The sequence below is a fragment of the Frieseomelitta varia genome, unplaced genomic scaffold (genome assembly GCF_011392965.1).
Source record: "Frieseomelitta varia isolate USP_RPSP 00005682 unplaced genomic scaffold, Fvar_1.2 scaffold_999, whole genome shotgun sequence".
NCBI lineage: Eukaryota > Metazoa > Arthropoda > Insecta > Hymenoptera > Apidae > Frieseomelitta > Frieseomelitta varia.
In genome coordinates, this window is record NW_025110810.1 from 44,415 (window position 1) to 53,930 (window position 9,516).

Genomic DNA, 9,516 nt, shown 5'->3' on the forward strand with positions numbered 1-9,516 from the left:
TTTTTTTTGAAACGTGAACTTTTTTTTGCAACGATGATTTTTCTACATTAACCCTACAACAATCACTGTCGAATCGTGTGGTATTCAACGTTTTGTGCTCGTTATGTAATTTTAATTTCACTTACTTGGTAGGATTTATTTATTAATAGTAATAAGTATTAGAAATATGGCAGAGGTAAAATTATGAGGAAAAGATTAAAAAATACGAAAGAACATATTATGTACAGGTAATCGTGCGTATTAATGTGCCTGTCTCTATTTGTATGCTATTATTATTCAAATAAATTACACGAAAGATTAAAAATTAAATCGTACTAAAATTATTAACGATTTATTTATTTTCACTTGTTTTATATAATTTATTTTAACATCAGAGCATAGAGGTAGAAACAGACATATCAATAGCCAGCTGTAAAATATAGCGAGTTTTAAAGTTATAAATACGAACAGCTATTCAACATAATGTGTGAGAACAGAACTTAATAAAATTAACCATAGTCAGAATAAATAATTGTTAGACGCTAGTGATCCGTGACGTTATTGTAATCTCGTGTATTTTATTATAATTTTATATTCAATTTCAATGACAATTACCAGATCGATCAGTGATGTCGCACGTGTGATCTTTGCTCGGTAAAAAAAAAAAAGAATAAATTATTACAATTAATAAAAATTCAACAGAACTGGTCTTCAGTAAGAATCACTCCCGAAAGCTCGTTACGTTGTTAAACTTCACCTTGCGATAATATCAATATTATATAAATATGTTATATAAATATATTATATATTTATTTTATATTATATATTTATATATTTATTTTATATTATATATTTATATCTTTATTTTATATTATATATTTATACATTTTTTATATATTATATAAATAAAATCGCGCGAGAAATTCACAATCACAGGCGAACACCGCGTTCGAAAGAACGTTCTCTCTCAGTGAAGTTTTTTCACAACGGATCTGCGAGCAAGCGGATTTGATCGATTCGTGGCTCCTCGTGAATCGCGAATCGTTGCGTGTATGTTACGCGAAGGGAGGGAGGGAGGGAGGGGGGGTGCGATTACGAATGAATGAACGGAACGAGTCGAACTCTAGGATGGGAAATAAAAAAAAAATCTGTTAATCCCGCGCTTTACGATGCGCAACGAACGGTAACGTGATTGTGTTTCAAGTACATCGTCGATTGATCTTTCTCTCTCTCTCTCTCTATATATCTTTCTTTCTCTCCCCTTTTCTGTTGTACGATATCGAAGCAAACACGGTTGAATGGAGTCAAGTATTTTTCATTACGTCTCTCTTTGAAAGTATCTGGAAAGCTCTGCCGGGCTTAGGAAGAATATCGCGGGATCGCGTAAAAGACCGAATGCAACAACACAGCGAGGGGATATATTAAATAATGGTGGAAAGGGAGGGGGAAGGGAGGTTTGAGGCGGAACGGTGGCGCATCCGGTTCTGAATGGGGCTCTGGTAACAAGGAGGAATCGCCGTGCGTTGCCGCGCCGCGGGAAATCCGGTGTTGCCGGGGACGCGGCAAGCTTCTTAGCATCGGCGTAGAATAAATCGCGCGCGGAAGAAAGAGGAACTCGAGGGTTGACGTTGTCGCGAAATAATACATCCCGGTGTAAAATGGGGGAGGCTGCATAAATAAAAGCGGGCGAGAGCCAGGCGTTTCGCGTCGCGCCGCTTGCGCTTCAATTTATCAACCGCCCGCGTTGCGAAAATTTTACTTTCACCTCCGCGTGGGCCCCGGCGAGAGTCAACTATCCGCACCCCGCTTCGTAACGAACTTTAAACGACCGATTCCGCGCTATTCTGCGCCCGTCTTTCTCGCACTTTTTCCATCATTCTCGTCGTCTTTCGCCTGGAGAAGTTTCTCGCCCGTTGTTTCGCATTTCATTCGGTCTCACTTCCCTCGACGTATGTACGCGAACGTTGGACAACTTTTCGTCGTTCGTTCGACTTTTGCCCGTGTTACGGAAAATTTCAATAGAGGAGAATTGTCGTGCCTTGTTGCCGAGGGTCAGAGCGAAGTTACAAAAATTTGTCCGAGTTCGATAAGACGGAGAGGATGAAATTTTTTTATGAAATTTAACGATACGAGATGATGGAATATACGTAAATCGTAAATGTTTCATTATAAAACTTCTATCGCCAAAAACAGCCGTCAAACGATCCTGTACGAAAGCAACGGAAACGAAGAAACGTCCGAGCGACTGCAAGTGTGCAAATGGACAGTACATTGAACAAACGAACGTACCGCGAGTCTCTCTGGAAATATTTTGGAAGCGGATAAAATGATGCGAGGATGGGGGGAAAAGAGGAAGGAATTATTTTTGCGAGAGGGACGTGCAGAGCGAGGCTGTAAGAAATTAAATCGGTGCAACGAACCGGGTAGGAAAGAGAGTAGACGAGCATGCTGCTGGCTGGTTGGCTGGCTCGGGCGTTTTACCAGGCTGCTCTATTTTCTTCGTTGCAATTGCCGTTGCAAGCGCGCGCACCGGCCATCTGTTTTGTACGCGAGCGGGTTTCGTTATGTCCCGCTAGTTCGGATGACACCTCCTGTATTAAAACAATACCGAATGACGCGTGACGCCTGTGTAGCCGCAGTAAAATATGGTTTATATGCAAATTACCGCCACCGGGCAGCTTCGAGCCGACGGTGGTATTTTTCATTTGCAAACTCAGTCGCATCGTTGACAAAAATACTCGAAAGTGCGCGATTTTGTTGTTTTCACCCACGGTGTGAAACCAGTTGCTGCACGAGTGAACGTAAATACACACGTTTTCTTTACGTCACGTTCGTACGCTTTTTTCCAAAAGAGACTATTGGAAATAACAAGAGTTTCTTTTTGTCCGTTGCACGTTCTCTCGATTGTTTCGTGTCTGATCTGTATCACGGTACACCGAAACACGTTTGCGTGTTTCTTAGAACGAGAGTTATAATACATAGAGAAACTGTAGGAAATTCTATTTTATTCTGATTCTTATTTTCTTGTTTAATGCTTTAATACTCGGCTTGTCTTACGAATTGTGGACATCTTACTGGGGCATGATTCCACGCGAAACAACGAGTCGATAAGAAAAGAAAGTTTATTACAAGGAGAGGGGGAGAATTCAAGTAATAAGAAAAATTAGTATTTCCCTTATATAAAAGAAATTAGAATCAATGGCCATTTTGACCATTTAAGAATTACTTTGACAGATCGTGTCCGCGGGGAAATATATGACAAAGCTAAATTTAATTCTAGATGAATAAATATAACGTAAATATAATGTGAATTTTACACAAAATACATGCTTCTACGTATTATAAAACGTAGATATATATACGCTTGCGCAAAAGAGGACTGAAACGTTAAAAAATCACCTATTGACGTTACCTGTGTCGAGCAAGATAAGCCCACCGAGTATCGAGGCTTATCTTGACATACAATAAACCATAGAATACAATATATAATAGAATATAACGAAAGCTCTGAATATTTAAATAGTTGCACCAATATATCTCTCAACGTGTCTTTGAATTTGTTTCAAACTTGACCAATACGAGCACGACTGCACAAATTCCAAAACACGGTTTCGCGAAATACACGCGCACGATACGTATTCGTAAAATGTTTCCGCATTACGTATAAACGTTCGAATACTTTGGCAAGGTAAATATTCAAAGCGCCTGATAATCACCGCTGGTCACCGGCCGGTCAAAGCCTGCTGATTAACTGATGCATATCTGCACGTCAACCGTACGATATGTATGAACTTCCATTCCCCGTCGGTTATTACAAACTCCGACCGAAAACCGCACGAAAACTTATTTGACGGTCCAATATTTTCCGTGCTTTCGCTACCGCGCGAATGTGAAAAGCGACGTCGCGCGATTCGTCCCCTCTTTCGCGTTATCACCGGCGATTCGTTTTAATGGTAATTGATTAGAAGGACGAGTGGATGGATACGCGAGCGGATCGATCAAAAGGTAGAAAGCCGGAACACGAAGGCAGGGGAGATGAAATTGGTCTATCCGGAGTAGGGGGGTGGAAGGAGTTGCACGATTCACTTTATCGCGAAATCCCTGGTCGCGGAGTCGCGCGAGTAACTATTTTCGCGCCCGCGCAAGGTGGGAGGAGGGGGGAGGAAAGGGGGGGGGGTGTGATCGATGGCACGAGATCGGCCGTGATTTCTCCTCACGTTCTTCAACTTCCACTTCCTTCGCTCGCGAGCTGCATTTTTAAGGACGCGTGCTGCGCCCGTGACTTCACGTCGATAGTTGATTCGCCGTGTCTCGCCGCTCCAATTGTTCCACGGCCGATTTTACCATTGCTTTGCAACCGTGTGTGTACTTTGCGAGGTTCCCGCCGTCCTGCAACGCGTCGTCGCCGGAATTTTTGTTTCTGTTTGTCACGGAACGCAAATTGCCTCTCGCGCGAGTACAATGACGCGAGTACACACAGTCGGGGGAGATGCTTGCGCCGCATCTTTCGAGCTTCAAACGCTCGTAAAGAGCGAAAGAAATATTTTTCGGATATTTCGCGCGGACAGATCGATCCGCGTTTGCGAATCGTTGAAAATCGGTACGCTTCTATAATGTCGATGTTTAAAAGAGCATCCAGAGTGAAGTTTGTCGAAGTTTTTCGACGTTTGAGTATTTTTCTTTTAATCGGACATCGCGACTTTCACTTGGTATCGTTTCAACTAGGACCACTAGGTGTTATTTATGTATAAAGTAGTTGATAAATGGTAGTTTAATATTAATTTAATTTGATAAGATAGTTTGACGTCAAGGGTATCATTCTTAATATTCGGATCGATAAAGTATCGACAGGCCTAGTTCTTTTGCCGATGATGTTTTAGCAAAATCCGTTCCCGTACAAAAGTAACGTGCACAATTTCGAACATTTTGAATTGTGCAATAATAATACAAGTGATTGAAACGAATTGTACAATAATAATAAAAGTTCAGAAATCAAAAAGATATTGACTTTTCTTTTTGCAATTCTCTGCCATGTATAAAATATTTTTAGACTTGGTTTAGTTCAAAATATAATAAAATATGTATAAAATATTTTCAAACTTGGTTCAGTTTAAAAATAAGTGACCTTTCCTGACGTTGGCGCTTACCTTTACAAATTTACCTACAAATTCCGTGATTTTTCTAACAAAAATTCGAATGTCAGTATGGACACAAGCCTGTCAATACTTCCGACACGCGTAATTATATTCTTTCAATAATATACGAGACAGGTATTTTTCAGTCGAACGTAGTATATGACACGCTAATTATACCCTAATCGAACGATATTGCTCGCAATCGACAGTTTTCTAAAATTACACAGTTGACAACATTTTTATCGACGCAAACCTGAAAGCGTATAAATGAGTTAGTCTCTGAAAGATTTAGATTTTCCTTTTAAATTAAAAATCCATCGTTTCGTTTCTGACGTGAGAACACCGAGTGACGTAACATTGACGAGGGTTCGACAGCACGAAGAAAGGGAACGACCGCGAAACCGGTAATCAATTTCAGGTGTATCAATCAGGAACCGCGGTCACCACGGGGTGGATTGAACGCAGAATGTTAGAAACGGCCGGTAATTACGCGTCGTAACTACATCTCCGCGAAGGTTTAACAATCCCTGTTCCACCGGAACGAAGATTGACCGATGGTGCTTCATCGTTCGATAATTACGGGAATTAAGACGCGATCGATTAACGAGACGTAATTTTCAATGGAGGGGGGGCAATGCGCGGACTCGTAATACTTCTCCGGGGGTAGATAGAGTCGTTTGACGTGCAAAGCCAGAAGCGGCTTTCAAACGCCAATAAATCGATCAGGTCTCCACTCGAGGACTCGTTATCGCGTTTTCTCATAACGGGTGGGAGGAGGGCACGACTCGAGCACCGAATAATCATTCTTTTCTCAAAACATCTTCACGCCCTAGCCGGTTGGCTACCCGACGATCGATTCTAATTGCGGATTTTCATTCATTTGTGGGCGATTGAAAATCGAAGAGACGCATGTCACTGTGTATAAATGAGCAGAAATATGTAAAGTAACTTCTGTTTATACTGTAAAGTCAGATGGCGGATTTTTATGCAATTTGTAGCTGAACAGCACTTTCCTTCGAGTGTTTGGCATAGCGTGCTCTTTCGCGACTTAAGCGAATTCTGAGGATCCTGGCACTTTTAAATTTCTCACATATGCATAGAGATTATAATAGAATTTAATTGAATATCTATTCAGTTGCATTTGTAAACAATTGAAGATGCAAAAATGTCTGAAGAACGATTGTTTAAACAACGTGTCATTTTATGATGACTTTAGTCAGTTTGAACAGGCAAGTGATCTTTTTCGAAATTATACACCCGTCAAATGAAATATTTCATCTTCGATTTTATTTCTGAAATTATTCCTCAATGAGTTTCGGATTTTATTTTTTAAAAATTACATTTTCTGCTAATTTATGTCCGCGAGTTAACTCAAATAAAGCATTATTCGGGATAAAGTCACGTTTTCTCGAAAGCTATTTTTCAAATAAAACATAATAAATCAATGGAAATAGCTTGTTCAAATTGTTCGTAGTATTTACTTTCATTTCAAAATAAAATTTTCCCAACCCTGGGAAAGGGAAGAGTAATCAAAAAAATTTCCCTCTGTTCTTTTTTCTTTCTTTATCTCTGGATTTTCGAATCGAATTTGTTGCCAAACGATAGCTCGCGATGAAACATTAATCATCCAGCGAATTTTCAAAATTGTGCGTGGAATCGGTGTCAGAGATATATAAAAGGATCGGGGGAGTCTATATTCAGTAACGGGTCGATGTGCGTATTTTTATGTCGGTCAAACTCGTTCCCAAGGGATTTCGCTAGTTGCCAGCGACGAATTTGAATTTAAATTTTCGAAAATTCGAAATGTCCTATTCGTGGTGTCATGTCCCGATCAACTCAATCATCGTTCTCGCTTCTTTTCGAATTTCAAAAATACTTTAATCCCCTCTGCTACCGTCAACCGATCGAACATAAAAGTATAACTCAAATAGCATTATAACTCGACTCGATTATAATACGCGAACAAGTGAAGAGCATAGATGAAAAATTGACGATCGTTTGGTGAAATGAGAAAGGATCGTGCAACAATCCATTTGGCTTTATTTTAAAGAGTAAAGTTTCTATTTCGACGTGTCCTCAGATCATTTTCGTTTCTTCCGTCAATTAAAATGCTTTTCAGTCTGGAATCAGTTAAATTCAAAGGTATACACGACAGATTCTCGAACTCGAATTTCGCGAAAACGAGGACACCGGCGAAAGAAATTTCACTCTTTCTTTTTTCGACTCCTGCTCGGTTGTAACCTTCACCGATTACGGGACGCTCTGTGTAGAGGCAACGCAGCTTCCTTCCCTTTAATTTCGTCGGTTTGATTCGAAGCGAAAAGAGGGATCAAAGCGGAGGAGCTCGCTGAAGGAAGTATCGGCATTTCGTCGCTCAAGTCGGCCGATCTCAGTTACTCTCGCGAGAAACTGGCAGTCGTATGCCCGTTCGTTCGTTCGTTTTCCAGCAAGGGGGAGGGAGAGAAGGTTCCTTTTAATTTCGATCGCGCGAAATCTGGCAGGCCTAGGTAATTTTTTAACGAAACAAGAAAAAACGATGTCGAATCCGTCGTCGTGAGCCGTTTTCCGCCAGGGAGTTTCTCAAGGAGCCGCGTTACCGGGGGAAAACTCTCCTCCCGGCGTTTTAATCATGTCCTTCGCCTCGGTGAGGCGTTCGAGACTTTAAATTAAACAGCTGTAAAGGCACCTTTGGCTAATTAAACGAGAAATCTCGCGTTCCTCCTTTTTTGCGACGCGCGTTCGGCTAATAAGGTCCGTCCCCACGGTAACGTAATTGTCGAGAACGTACACACGAAAATTAACCGCGCCACTTTTGCAAAAAACACCGTGGACCAGGCGTCCCCAACCCCCTCACCCCTTCTTTGAGTTAATTTTTCAGTCGTTAATTCCTTGGAACGAGGGCTGATCGAGATTTCAACGGTTGATTCGGACAGGGTGACGTAGTTTTCAACCTTTCTTCAGTCTTGAAAAATTGAAGCGTTTATGTTTTACACTCTTTTTATTTATCTACAGTTTATTACTGTATTTATTTCTATTTATCTACAGTTTATTGCCGTGCTTATCTTTATTTAGCTACAGTTTATCACTGTACTGTATCTGTTACTACTTATCTCCCAGTTTATTTAGTTACAAATCTTTCAGACAGATATCTTTTTTATGGTTTTATCGTTTTATCTTTATCATTCGGTCGTTTTATCATTCTGTAATTTTCTGTTCTCGTGAATTAGGTTATTGCGTCGAGAAATATGAAACAGTGGGTTAACTTTTTGACCCGGCGAGTCAAAGCAACTGGAAGCACCGAGATTATTTTTATATTTAATTCGTTTTTTTACTTTTGATCGTTATTTCGACAAGTGAAATAATCCCGTTTCTCATTTCACGTTTTGTTGAGAGAAAATTTTAGTTTACTAATGATTATCTGGCTTAGGAAATTAGAAAATTTCCGTTTTTTATATTTTTCGCGGCGAACTAAGACCTGTGTTATTGGAGTACCGGCAACAACGAGAAACGGCTGCCGTAACTTTTTTCCACAACATATTTCAACAGTTATTGTAAAAGTTTACCTCGTTTAACGGATTTACTCTGCACAATCTAACGACATCACTCTTTTTCGTTCTTTTTTCTCTCTCTTCATATATTTTGTTGCGGATATTGATTGAAATAGTTTCGGTTTTTAACCCCTTAATTTTGGAGTTGACAAATTAACGAATATTTTTCATTCTAAAATTGCAAAACTGATCGAAATAATCATCTCTCGGGGAAGTTATACAAATTATAAGATTTGTAAAAATATATCTACAAACGAGAGGTTGTGTTCTGCATTTTATTACCAACTTTGTTCTATTCTTTGTGATTTCGTGACAAACGAACTATAAATGCAATATCTCGCCTGCAATTTTTTTTCAAGCATTTGACATTGTGAAATATCGTTCTTTTTTCTTTTTAAGTTGTAGTTGCAACATAGAACTTGCTCGAATTTTTAAAATTGAAAAAACATAGTGACGAACTATTTCTTGGTCTTTAATAGGCTAAGCATTTTATCCATGAAAGAACCGTAGACTATAGATCGTTGAATTTGTTTCGCTATATTTAAATCGTTATATTTTAAAATTCGATTAAAAACTTCGTAGAAATCTTTAAACGAAATCGAAAGAATCAACTTTTTCTTTTGCGTTTTCCTTGATGTGGCGTGTCTGAAAAGATGTGTGCAGAAGGATTTGTTTGATCTCGCAAAATTTAATTAATTATAAATGTTTAACGAACACACGCGTCGCGCCGTAAAGGCACTGTTTATTCTTCGTTATGTCTCGATATAGGAAAGAGACCCTTTCACATTCTTTCTAACCACTTCAGATATATTTTTCACTCTTTTCCAAGTCATTAAAAGGAAAGTGTACGAGGA